Source organism: Ailuropoda melanoleuca, chromosome X (genome assembly GCF_002007445.2).
Source record: "Ailuropoda melanoleuca isolate Jingjing chromosome X, ASM200744v2, whole genome shotgun sequence".
NCBI classification, from domain to species: domain Eukaryota; kingdom Metazoa; phylum Chordata; class Mammalia; order Carnivora; family Ursidae; genus Ailuropoda; species Ailuropoda melanoleuca.
The window spans coordinates 31,368,225-31,381,128 of NC_048238.1; the positions used below are offsets into that span (position 1 = coordinate 31,368,225).

At 40.9% G+C, this 12,904-nt stretch overlaps 1 pseudogene; it reads right to left on the bottom strand.

Moving 5' to 3' along the window:
* Window positions 1–2,184: 2,184 nt before the first annotated feature.
* LOC100467016 lies at window positions 2,185–12,636 on the bottom strand (annotated as a pseudogene).
* Window positions 12,637–12,904: the final 268 nt, after the last annotated feature.

The window sequence follows — 12,904 nt, forward strand, 5'->3', positions numbered from 1 at the left end:
GCGGTTAAGCGTCTGCCTTCGGCTCAGGGCGTGATCCCAGCGTTATGGGATCAAGCCCCACATCAGGCTCCTCCGCTATGAGCCTGCTTCTTCCTCTCCCACTCCCCCTGCTTGTGTTCCCTTCTCTCGCTGGCTGTCTCTATCTCTGTAGAATAAATAAATAAAATCTTTAAAAAAAGAAAAAAAAAACAAGACTGTTCTAGAAAGATTTACAATGGAGTGCTAAAAATAATTTCCCACTTAGTTTCTTTGAACATTTGAAAATTAAATTTTTTTTTAAGATTTTTTTATTTTTTATTTATGCGACAGAGATAGAGACAGCCAGCGAGAGAGGGAACACAAGCAGGGGGAGTGGGAGAGGAAGAAGCAGGCTCATAGCGGAAGAGCCTGATGTGGGACTCGATCCCATAATGCCGGGATCACGCCCTGAGCCGAAGGCAGACGCTTAACCGCCGTGCCAACCAGGCGCCCCTGAAAATTAAATTTTTAAATGGGTGTTTCATAAATAGCTAGCACTTGCATTATGATTCTTTGTAAAAGGTCTATCCTACAGCAATTTTTTTTCAGCTACACAGGCATAAAGTAAATCTTTCTGGAAAACTATCTGGGTGGATTAGCTGAAATATTTTTTTAAACAACTTTATTGAGTATAATTGGTATACAAAACTACACATTTAATGTGTACAACTTGATAAGTTTGGAGCTGTGCATATACCGTGAAATCATCACCACAATCTAAGTAATAGACATATCTGTCTTTGGGCTTCCTTCTGTTCTATGGAGGGGAAAAGATGCTAAAGCATGTGTGTGCCTTTTTTTTCCTCATAAAACAAATCTGATGCCCTCAAGCATTTCTCTGACTATCTGTTGTGAGAAATCAAAGAGGCATTGAAAAATTGCTGTTTGGAATTATCAAAGCAATAGCAGCGGCATCGTAGGATTGAATTTGTCTTAAAATATAGACTACATATGTTATGAGGTAAATAGTTCTTTACTTCTGTGATTCAAGGGTGTTAGGTGAAAATGGACTGGGCCAGTGGTGTGTATCTTGACTGCATATTAGGGCTTTTAAAAACTCCAAAGCCCTGGCCTCATTCAAAATCAATTAAATCAGTCTGGGGATGAGACCCAGGCATCATTGTTTTTAAAGAACCCCCTCCCCCAGTGATTCCTATGAGCAGACAGATTGAGAATTATTTATCTAAAAAGAAGACAGGTCAGTCTGTTTCTGGGGCACCTGGGTGGCTCTGTCGGTTAAGCAGTTGCCTTTGGCTCAGGTCATGATCCCAGAGTCCTGGGATCAATAGAGCCCTGCATTGGGCTCCCGGCTCAGTAGGGAGTCTGCTTCTCCCTCTGCCCCCTCCCCCCTCCCCTCTCGTGCTCTCTCTCTGTCTCTCAAATAAATGAATAAAAATGTTAAAAAAAAAAAGTCTGTTTCTAGCAGGACCAGAGTGCCACTTTGCATGAAGTAAGACAAACTATGACTCTTTTTGAAGAGACAATTTGTGTTTCCTTAAATTAAAACAGCTTCACTAAATTTGTTGAAACACTTAAAAAACACTGAGAACATATTTCCCTAATGACCCATGGGGATTGGAAAGATGTGTAAGAGCTGGGGACTGGGAAGTGGTAAGGCTCCACGTTCAGGCTTGTAGGACTTCCTCAGGACTGGGGAATAAAATAAGTAATAGAAGAAATGTCATGATAAAGCAGGAGCTTTGGAGGAACAGGTAGGCCCTTGAACAATCTGTCTAGTTAGGAGTGAATGGCTGCCATATTGAGGCATTGTTAAATTGCACAGGAACCCTGTTGAAAATGGGTCCTCAGCACCCCCTACCAAACCCCTAATTTCAAGGCACCTTACATTGCTTGGGTCCTGGGGCTGAACAAGCATCCGAGGAGGACTCCTTTTCATAGCAGCCGTCACTTCACCTAAAGACCTCCAGTAGAAGTGACGCGTGTTTATGCTTTTAGTCTTCTTGTGGTCCACATCCAAATTCCCTGCTATGGATACTCTCATTGAAACCTTTCAGAAATCTATTTCTTAGAACAAGAAAATGGGTCTTTTGCTTAACTGACAGGTTGTCATGATGGAAAAGAGAGCCCAGTACCTATACTTTGAGCCACCTATGATGTATGGAGGTAGAATGAGAATCCCCTAAACCAGGCAAAATCAAAGCACGATCATTCTCGGTTTTCCTTTGCAAGCTCTTTGCTTTCCAAAGAAGGAAGATCTGAAGTGGATAGAAATTCAAGGATCTTAAGCCAAAAGTTAGACTCAAATAAAATACAAAAACCAAAAACTGAAGGAGGGGAGGGGAAAAGTGATGTTGGGAGTTCCAGGATGGTACATGGCTGGGGCCAGGGTTGACAGGGGAGGCTACATAGAGGGAACCATGAGGCCCTGGGCTCGGTGATGTGACTGGCTTCCAAAAAGGAATATTGTGTCAGAAGAAAGATGTTTGTGGGTATAAAGGACATTGTTTCCTGGATGCTCTGCCATTTTAAGCAGTGTTGTGCTCTCCCTTCTTTTTCTTCATAGCACAACGGGATTTCATAAAGGACTTTACCAGTCATTAGTATTGGGTGGGGCTTTAATTTCAGAATGTTGGCTCTGTGAAGATTATATGCATGGCCATGCCTATCTTAAAATTATGGAAGGAAAGCTTCATCTGGTTTAAAGCAATTTTAGTTGCCAATGCACACTAGAAATGAATTTTGAAAGGAAAAGGGAAAATTTCCCAAATATCCATTACATTTCTCATCAGTTAAAAAGTTGTATGGATTACTTTTTTAAAATTATTGTTACAAGGGTGCCTGGGTGGCTCAGTTGGTTAAGCGTCTGACTCTTGGTTTCAGCTCAGGTCAGGATCTCAGGGTCCTGGAATCAAGCCCTATGTCAGGCTCCATGTTCAGCAGGGAGTCTGCCTGTCCCTCTCCTTCCCCCTCATCCTCACCCTCTGCCTGTCCCTCTTAGCCCTTCCCCTCATTCGCTCACTCTCTCTCTCTAGAATAAATAACATCTTTAAAAAAATAAAAATTTTTGTTATACATAAAGAAGACTCATAGTCTCAGGATTATATGTAGAAAATAAAGCCAATAGAAAATAGTGCAGCCATAAGAATAGCATCAGGTCAATTAAAATCTATAATATATGAAGGCTTGAGAAAGAAATGTGAAGGACGAGAACAACTCGCGAATTATATTTGCAGTAAGTAGAATAAGGAAAAAGGTGGGCTGATGTTGTAACAGATTACAGAAAGCAAACACTTCATCTCATGTTCCTTATGGGTTTTGTTCCCATCAAGTAGAGTGATTATTAAAAAGAAAATTAAAGAACAAACATGTGAATTAAAAAAGAAATTCCAGGCTGCAAGTTGGTGAAGTGTTTCAAGGAGAACCATTCCCAGTTAAGGAGGAATATGTTTTTAGAGTGCTTGATGGATCTTTCAAATATAGGTTCTTTGATGCGAAGTGAAATCTGGGTGGACAGCCTGCCTGTTCCTCTCCCAGTGTTCTCCTGCCAAGTTGTCAGGTTAAAAATGCACCTAAAGACTTGAAAGTATGAGAACTGTTTGAAAAACCAAATTTATTTTTAAAAGAGTTTGCTCTATAGAGGAATAATATATAATGAGGTTATCAAAGAAGTTTTAATGTTCTCTGAAGAATCAGAAAGATGTGGAAATTTGCCAGAATGTTAGATATGTACACATACATTTCTAGTTTTCAGTTTAGGGAAGGAGAAAAAGTGATATGACCTTCAGTCTTGTTAGAGTCGTATCATTAAAGAGTCAGCCATTATTATGGATAAATAATAGGATTTTAAAATACTGTCATTTTTTAAAATATTATACTTTTTAAAGTGAGGCCTAATCACTTAGGGCTCTTAGATTCACTAAGAATAAATTATAAAAAGTCAAATTTATTTTTTGGGAAGAACAACTAGATTAATGAAATGCCAAATATATAATATATCTGGATTTCAAGAAAGTCTTAGAATATACTATTATCCTCTTAGGGAAAAAAGAATAGTAAAACTAAAGCTAAATAATCATATATTTAGCTGGTTTCGTATCTGGTTAGTTTATCGTGGCTTAAACACTGCTTATGAATGATTTGGGGCATCTCCACAGGCCATTGTCTTCAACACTACCCTCCTTCATCTCAGTACTTTGGGTGAAATCATAGGTTTCTTTTTTTTTTTTAAGATTTTATTTATTTATTTGACAGAGATAGAGAGACAGCCAGTGAGAGAGGGAACACATGCAGGGGGAGTGGGACAGGAAGAAGCAGGCTTCCCAGTGGAGTAGGGAGCCTGATGCGGGGCTCGATCCCAGGACTCTGGGATCACGCCCTGGGCCAAAGGCAGACGCCCGATGTCTGAGCCACCCAGGCGCCCCCATAAAAGGTTTCTTATTTCCATGTACCCATCACAATAATTGGTATGAAAGAGACTATGTTCAATGGCAGAATGGAAATACAAGAAAATTCTTAGAGGTTGGAAAAGTGAAATGGATCCACATATGCTCATATTTTTGTTTTGGTTTTTAAGTAAATTCTACGCCCATTGCGGGGCTTGAACTCATGATCTTAGATCAAGAGTCACATGTTCCACTGACTGAGCCAGCCAGGTGCCCTTCATATTTTTGTTTTTTAATGGTACAGAGACATGGTTTACACTTGAGGTCTGAGCTGATTAAGGGTATAATGAATTGCCCAGAGAAGGTAGTGAGCTCTCTGGCATTAGTTGAAGTGTAGTTTGATTAAATGCAGATAGTGGTTATAAGAAAAATCAAGAAGTAACAACATGGCTTAATTAGCGAGCTTTAAGGCCCCTTCCACTTTTGAGGATGGTAAGTGTTTCTGAAGTGCCTACCACGAGTGGGTCATTACTTCCATAGTAGTGGATTCAAACTAGCATAGAGCCTTGGCCTTTAAATATCTCACAATTAAGCTGTTCCACCAGCATACCCTTCAGAGCATACCCAGCATCTGAGCGCTGCTCAGCGTGTCCACCTTCAACAGCCAGGTCCAAGCTCGTCTCTGGTCTGAATTCCTGTCCCTGAGCAGAGCTCTCCGCTTCTTCCCTGTCCCCTTCAGTCTGATTTCAACAAGGTAGTTTCCTTGCTGTTTTTCAAATGTGGGGGGCAAGCCCCCGACTGAGGACCTTTGCTTTTGCTGTTTACTTTACCTGAAATGTTCTGCGGGATACCTGAGTGGTTCCTTGATTGCTTCCTTCATGTCTTGACCGAAAGTTCCATCTCAGTGAAGCCTTCCCTGGCCACCTGAACTCTCCATACTGACACTTAAAACCCCCTCTTTTATTTATTTTTCTCTTCAGCACTTAACACTACTTAATACACTACATATATTAATTTAAAATCCTACCTGTGTACATCCCCACCAGCATGTAAGTGCCATAATTTTTTACTATTTTGTTTTCTGCTCTATTCCCAGTATTTAAAACAGTGCCTGGCGGAGTTGGCACTCAATACACATTTGTCAAAGGAATGGAAGAAATGATAAAAGTCCATAATGGGAACAGCCATCTTTATTAAGCAGTCATTAGGGGCCTGGCACTGAGCTAAGCACTTTGTATGCTAATGTGGCCCTGAGTCCTCATGACAACTGCGGTTCAGGTAATGGAAGGAAACCAAGGTTCAGAGAAGTCAGGTAACTTGTTCAAGGTCACACAGCTGGTCAGGGCTGGGCCAGGATAATGCTCAAGGGTCCGCAGCCCCATCATCGTCCAGCTCTCTCAGTCAAAAGCATGTCTCACCTCATGCTTCTCATCATCCTCAACTTAGAGGGATGAGGCTTGTGTCTTTCAGAGAGAACAGGCTGTTGACCTTGATTCTTTTACAGGGGAGGATTGAAGGCATTTTCCAGCATGGATTTAGTAGATTTTACTTGGCGCTGCATCTCAGGGAGGTGAAGACCTTTAGGTTGCCATGGCAACAGAGAGCAGGTGCTTGTAAACTCATTTCTTGTGGAGTGCCGATCCCTTCTCCTTAGTTTTAGCTGGGAACAAATCTGGTAACTCCTGTGTCTGTCGCTGATGCTGCTGGTTTTCTGTCGACCTAGGTTTGATTTTTTTTCTTTTCTCTTTTTTATTTTGAAAGTTAATTAACCACATGACAGAAAAGTTGGGGGAAAAAAAGAAAATTCATAATCCCTCAACCCAACAGCACTTCATCATCATTCATTCTTCCTTTTATTATTGAGATACAATTCATAGGCCATAAAATTCATCATTTTAAAGCATACAAATGAGCAACTTTTAGTATATTCAATGTATTTCTACAAGGTTCTGCAGGCATCACCAGTGTCTAATTCGAGAACATTTTCACCGCCCCAGTGAGAAGCTCTGTACTCACTAGCAGCCACTCCCCAGCCCCTCCTTCTCAAAGCCTGGCAGCCGTGAATCTACTTTCTGTGTCTATAGATTTGTCTCTTCTGGACATTTCACATAGATGGACTCCTACACCACGTGGTATTTTGTGACTAGCTTCCTTAGCATCATGTTTTAAAGGTTCACTTATGTTGTAGCTTGTGTCAGTATTTCATTCCTTTCAACTGTCCAAATAATATTCCATTATATGGATAGACCACTCTTGTTAGCCGTTCCTCAGTTGATGGACATTTGGCTTCTGTCATTCATTCTGATGTTCATTTTTTAGAAAGCAATTCCGACTCCACCATGTGAAATGTCTTCGTGTTTATGAGACAAAATAAATCTCTTCAACTCTTAATGATACTAATCCTGGTTTCGTAAGATTTTTTTTTTACTTTTTCTATTTTTTTTGTTTTTATTTCTGAGGATTAAATGAAACAAAGTATGCAAACAGTTCAGTGTGCCGTAGATTCCTAGGAATATTTGTGTTCCCCCGCAAACATTGTCTTCTTTTCCATTATGTTGTTCTCTGCCCTGCCACCCAACAAATACCACTGTTCCCGGTGAGCTGTCTTAGAGATACATTTGAATTTTTTAATTTTCACAAGGTGATATGTGATCCATAGAAGGGCAGCGCTGGTATACAAAAGCTGAAACTCTCCCCAGGACCTTGGCTCACCCCAGTGCCATTCTCTTATAAAACCCCTGCCTGTCTTCATCGTTAGTGCTGAGGGCACAGGGCATCTGTGTGTCTCAGAGCCAAAGCACCACCTGAAGCTCATGGGCCTGTCTCGCCTACAGTAAACTCAGAGTCACCATTCCCTGGAACTTATTTACATATACAATGCCTCATGTCCTCTACTCTGTTCAGTCTTTTCAAAAGCTCTGAAAGCTAGCATCTCAGCTCTGTCCCTTACTAGCTCTATGAACTTCAATGTCTTTGCTTCTTCATCTGTAAAATATAGATAATGGATGTAAGTTCATAGCTGCTGTCAGGATTAAATGAGACGATGCACAAAAGTGCTCCACAGCGGGCGCCTGGGTGGCTCAGTTGGTTGGGCATCTACCTTTGGCTCGGGTCATGATCCCAGGGTCCTGGGATTGAGTGTGGCATTGGGCTCCCTGCTCAGCAGGGGGCCTGCTTCTCCCTCTGCCTGCTGCTCCCCCTGTTCGTGCATGCTCTCTCTCTGACAAAAAAAATCTTAAAAAAAAAAAAGGTGCTCCACAGTGTGGTTGACCAGCTGTGCAAGGAATGAACACCTGAAGCCTCAAGAGAGAATAGAAGGAAAATCTTTTTTTTTTTTTAAGATTTTTTATTTATTTATTTGACAAAAATAGAGACAGCCAGTGAGAGAGGGAACACAAGCAGGGGGAGTGGGAGAGGAAGAAGCAGGCTCATAGCAGAGGAGCCTGACGTGGGGCTCGATCCCATAACGCCGGGATCACACCCTGAGCCGAAGGCAGATGCTTAACCGCTATGCCACCCAGGTGCCCCAGAAGAAAAATCTTAATTGCCTTCTCTCACTGTTCACCCTTGTTTTCCTTCACTTACAGACTGTTTTGCCTGCCTCCATTCTTCTTTATTTTTCTTCACAGAAAGGGAAGCCCTTAGACCATTCTCCAATCTTTAGTCTCTAGTAATTTCCTGTATTCTAGCATACACTCACACACACACCCTTGTCTGGCATCTTATTTTATACTATCTGATAATTTCCCATAAATTTGGTTTTGTATTAAGAAAATCTGTTCCTTGGATCACCTGGGTGGCTCAGTCAGTTAAGCGTCCGACTCTTGATTTTGGCTCAGGTCCTGATCTCAGGGTCGTGAGACATCAGGCTCCACACTCACGGGGAGTCTGCTTGAGATCTTCTCTCCCCCTCTGCCCCTCCCCCACTCACATGCTCCCTAGCTCTCTCTTTCTAACATTAATAAATCTTAAAAAAAAATATTCCTATTCATTCTAATTTCACCAGTCGCCTTTTGTTAACAGTTTTACTTTTATAAATGTTGTTACAATGAACAACCTTGTAGCTACAGTTTGTGCACATTCATAATTATCTACTGAGACTAAATTGTCAGCTTCTAAATTTTTTAATCAAAGGGCACATATATTTTTAAGTCTTTTGATAACACAGTAAATTGCCTTTCAGAGAATTTGTACCAATGATGAACAAATAAGACATTATAACATCTGTCTCGTTCATCACCCACCAAAAGGGAGCAATGAAGTATTTGCTGTTTTTATAGGCAAATGTAATCAAATTGTGATATTACTCTATGCTTCGTAATTAAGACTGAACATATCTTCATATGCTGATTGGGCATTTGCATTTATTCTGTCAGGAATTGCCTACCATTTTTAAACCCATTTTTCGACTGGGATATTTTCTCTATCCCTTTTTTTTCTGTTAGATGTTAAAGGTACCGAATACTGAACTCTTTGTTGGATATCATGCTGGTTTCTCTAGAACTATCAGAGAATCGATATGCTGAGGATGGATTGGTTGCCTTCGTTCTAGGGATTGTAAATAAGTTGTTCACAGGACAGGTAGGGTATATGCGAAGCACTTGCTGGTCAGTAATTTTAGATCTGGAAAGAAAATGCTTGCTAATAACTCAAAGCAAGAGAACATACAATTTCAAGCAAATTTTTTATACGAGTGAATTTTGACCTCATTTTCTTATACCAAAAATACTAAACACCTTGTAGGTTGCCATACACTATTCTTGGCACTGGTTGTCTTTAAGCAGAATGTCAATCAAGCTCCCTCCATTTTTTGAGGCTTAATTCTAGGAGAAGCTCATAGTCTTCAGTGCTGACATACTTCCTGCTCTGTATCCTGCCCCAGTTTACTGGTAGCCCTCTCCCTTGGGTCACATCCTCATAGGATTTTTCTTTTCTTTTAAGATTTTATTTATATATTTGAGATAGAGATAGAGAGCGTGAGCAGGGGGAAGAGCAGAGGCAGAGGGAGAGGGAGAAGCAGTCTCCCTGCTGAAAAGGGAGCCCGAAAGGGGGCTTGATCTCAGGACCCCGAGATCATGACCTGAGCCGAAGGCAGATGCTTTAACCGAATGAGCCCCTCAGGCGCCCCAGCATCTTTCTTAATGATCTTGAACTCAACACTGAATCTAAACTATAACATGCCTAAGAGTGTTGCCATTTCAAAAACAATTCATTCGGCAAACATTTATTGGGCCCCTGCTGTTTTCCAGTCTCTGTAGTATCTCTTCTTTGTACCATGTATTTATTCCCACAGGGCCATCTACGAAATAGTACTTTAACCCAAAAGACATTGGTTGAACAATTAAGGCAGGCTGATAAAAGATACTCAAGATTGTGCAAAGAGGGGAGCAGAGGAGGGTAAACTTTTTACAATTGTTTTTTAAACCTCCTTACTTGGCATTACTCTATTTCACAGTGGGTTTCATAGCCCCTGATGCCATATGTCTTCCTGAGCTGGAGGGCATGATGGCTATGATCAGTGACAAAAGAAGCAAATGAAATGATCGTTTCTAAAGTCAAAGAGGATTATGCCATTCCAAAATAAAGAGGAGATCCAAAACATTCAAAAGGCGTTTGTTTAAACTATTATGTTTGCCTAGTGTACAAAAAAAGGCAGTTATTGCCGGTAGGGTTATTAATCCCTTGCCTGAAACATTAACTTGAGGAATCATACTGTTACCAATCAAGTATCCATCTTGAAAATGTCTCCCCTGCACTGAAACGGTGGCGTGTAACACTGCAGGCTAAACTAATTCCACGGGCATTTGGGGTTCTGAAATCTACCATAAAGATTTGATCCCAGCTTCTGTCCTCATAGAAGAGTTGATGAACCAGGAGCTTTTCTAATAATAGGGAACACCACATAAATGGAGTATTCACGGCGTAAGTTCTATTGTTAATAGGAGAAAATCACTCTGGATAAATAAAACTCTCTTATCATTGGTGCTCGAGAACTATCTACCTCTTTTACATGGTGAGGCTGTAGTAAATTTGTGTTGCTTTCGGCTTCTGTGGAATGTTTTCCCGAGAGTACAAAAGTTATTCGGCATCCTGATTTTTTCCAACAACAATATGAGCTTTGGCAGACTGTGAAATCATATGGTATTTGTCTTTCTCTGACTGATTTATTTTACTTAGCATTATACTCTCTAGCTCATCCATGTCTTTGCAAATGGCAAGATTTCATTGTGTTTTAATGGCTGAATAATACTCCATTACACACACAGGCACGCGCACGTACATACATACCACATATGCTCTATGTGTCCACTCATGGACACTAAGGTTGTTTCTATATCTTGGCTATTGTAGGTAATGTTTAAATGAACAGGTGGGTGCATTGATATTTTCAAATTGTGTTTTCATTTCTTCAGATAAATAACCAGAAGTGGAATTGCTAGAATAAATAGTAGTTCTATTTTTAATTTTTTGAGGAACCTCCATACTCTTTTCCATAGTGGCGGTACCAATTACATTCCCACCAACAGTGCTCAATGGTTCTCTTTTCTCCATGTTCCTGGCAACACTTGTTATTTCTTTTCTTTTTGTTGATAGCCATTCTAACAGGTTTGAGGTGATATCTCATTATGTGTGGGTTGTTTTTTTTTTAAGATTTTATTTATTTATTTATTTATTTGACAGAGAGAGAGAGAGTGAGCATAAGCAGGCAGAGGGGCAGGCAGAGGGAGGGGGAGAAACAGGCTCCCAGCTAAACAAGGAGCCCAATGCAGGACTTGATCCCAGGACTCTGGGATCATGACCTAAGCCGAAGGCAGATGCTTAACCCACTGAGCCACCCACGCGCCCCCCTCTTTGTGGTTTTGATTCACATTTCACTATTTGATTAGTGATGCTGAGCATTTTTTCATATACCTGCTGACCATCTGTATGTCTTTTTTGGAAAAATGTCTATCCAGGTCCTCTGTCCATTTTTTAATTGGATCGTTTTTTCCATCCCTTTACTTTTAACCTATATGCGTCTTAACACTTAAAGTGGTTTTCTTGGAATGCCTGGGTGGCTCAGTAGGTTAAAGCAACCGCCTTCTGCTCAGGTCATGAACCCAGCGTCCTGGGATCAAGTCCCACATTGGGCTCCCTGCTCAGCAGGGAACTTGCTTCTCCCTCTGCCTGCCGCTCCCTCTGCTTGTGCTTTCTCTCTCTCGCTAACAAATAAATAAAGCAAAATCTTTAAAAAAAAAAAGTGGTTTTCTTATAGACAACATATAGCTAGGTCTTATTTTTTGATCCACTCTGAGAGTGTCTGTCTTAATCAGTGTATGGTTGGGTTAATATCTATCATGTCACTCTTTCTATTTGTTGGCTTCTTCTTTTTGTCTTCCATTTTTTTTCTACCTTGTGTGATTTTAATTGAGCATTTTATGTGATTCCATCTTCTTCCTTAACACATAGGTTATACTTTTTTACTGTCTCGAGCAGTTGCCCTGGAGTTTGTAGTATATATTTACAATTAATACAGGTATATTTTCAAGTAACACTATACTTCACGTGGAGTACCAGTACCTTACAAAAACCAAATATTCTTGGAGCGCCTGGGTGGCTAGTTAGTTAAGCGTTGACTCTTGGTTTTGGCTTAGGTCATGATCTCATGGGTTGTGAGGTCAAGCCCTGCATCAAGCCTCACGTTGGGCTCCGTGCTCAGTGGGGAGTCTGCTTGGGATTCTCTGTTGTGTTTTGTGCAGAGGAGCGCGATTGAGGGCCAGAGGTCCGGTGACAAGTAGGAAACCACTGCTCAGCTGCTTCAGGAAAACCACCCGCTTGCCTCTGTGGTGCCCAGTGAGGATGGTCACACTGGTCCCAGGAGTGATGCATTTTCCAGTTTTCTCACATGCTGATGGGAAGGTCTTTTTACCCTGGCTCAACAGCTTTCAAGGCACATCTTGAGTAGGATAAAACCTAGGCATTTTGTGAAGTTTAACCACTCAGGTTCCACTGTTCTTATCAGCACCAACTGGTTCTGTGACAGTAGCAAGAACTGGAGTAATCCTGGATTTAGCTCCTGAATACCTCCTTTCATACATAATCTTTCTAGGATACTTAGCCGTTTGGGAATATCTAATTTCTCTGACTAGGGCAGGGTTTTGGCTGCAGTGGGGCTACCATTTCTTGGTGTTTTAGCCTTGAGGCTACCCTTCTTAACCTTGCCACCAGTGTCAGCCTTCTTGGCTTCAGGTTTCCTCTCCTTGGCATCTGACTTCTCAACTTCCTCACCTGCCATCTTGCAAGATGGGAAGGAAAATGAAATATTCTTAATTCCTCCCTCCAGTTCCTTGTATAATTGGAGTCATTTCCTTTCACCTAGATATAAGCTTACATAATAGCATGTGTGTATATATGCATGCATAGTCAAATACACTGTTGCTATTACTATTTTTAACTGTTTTTCAAAAGACCATAAAAATTTTTTAAATAAAAGTTTTTATTTTACCTTGAGGAGTTGCCAAAGTGTTTTCTATAGTGGTTGCATCATTTTACATTCCCACCAG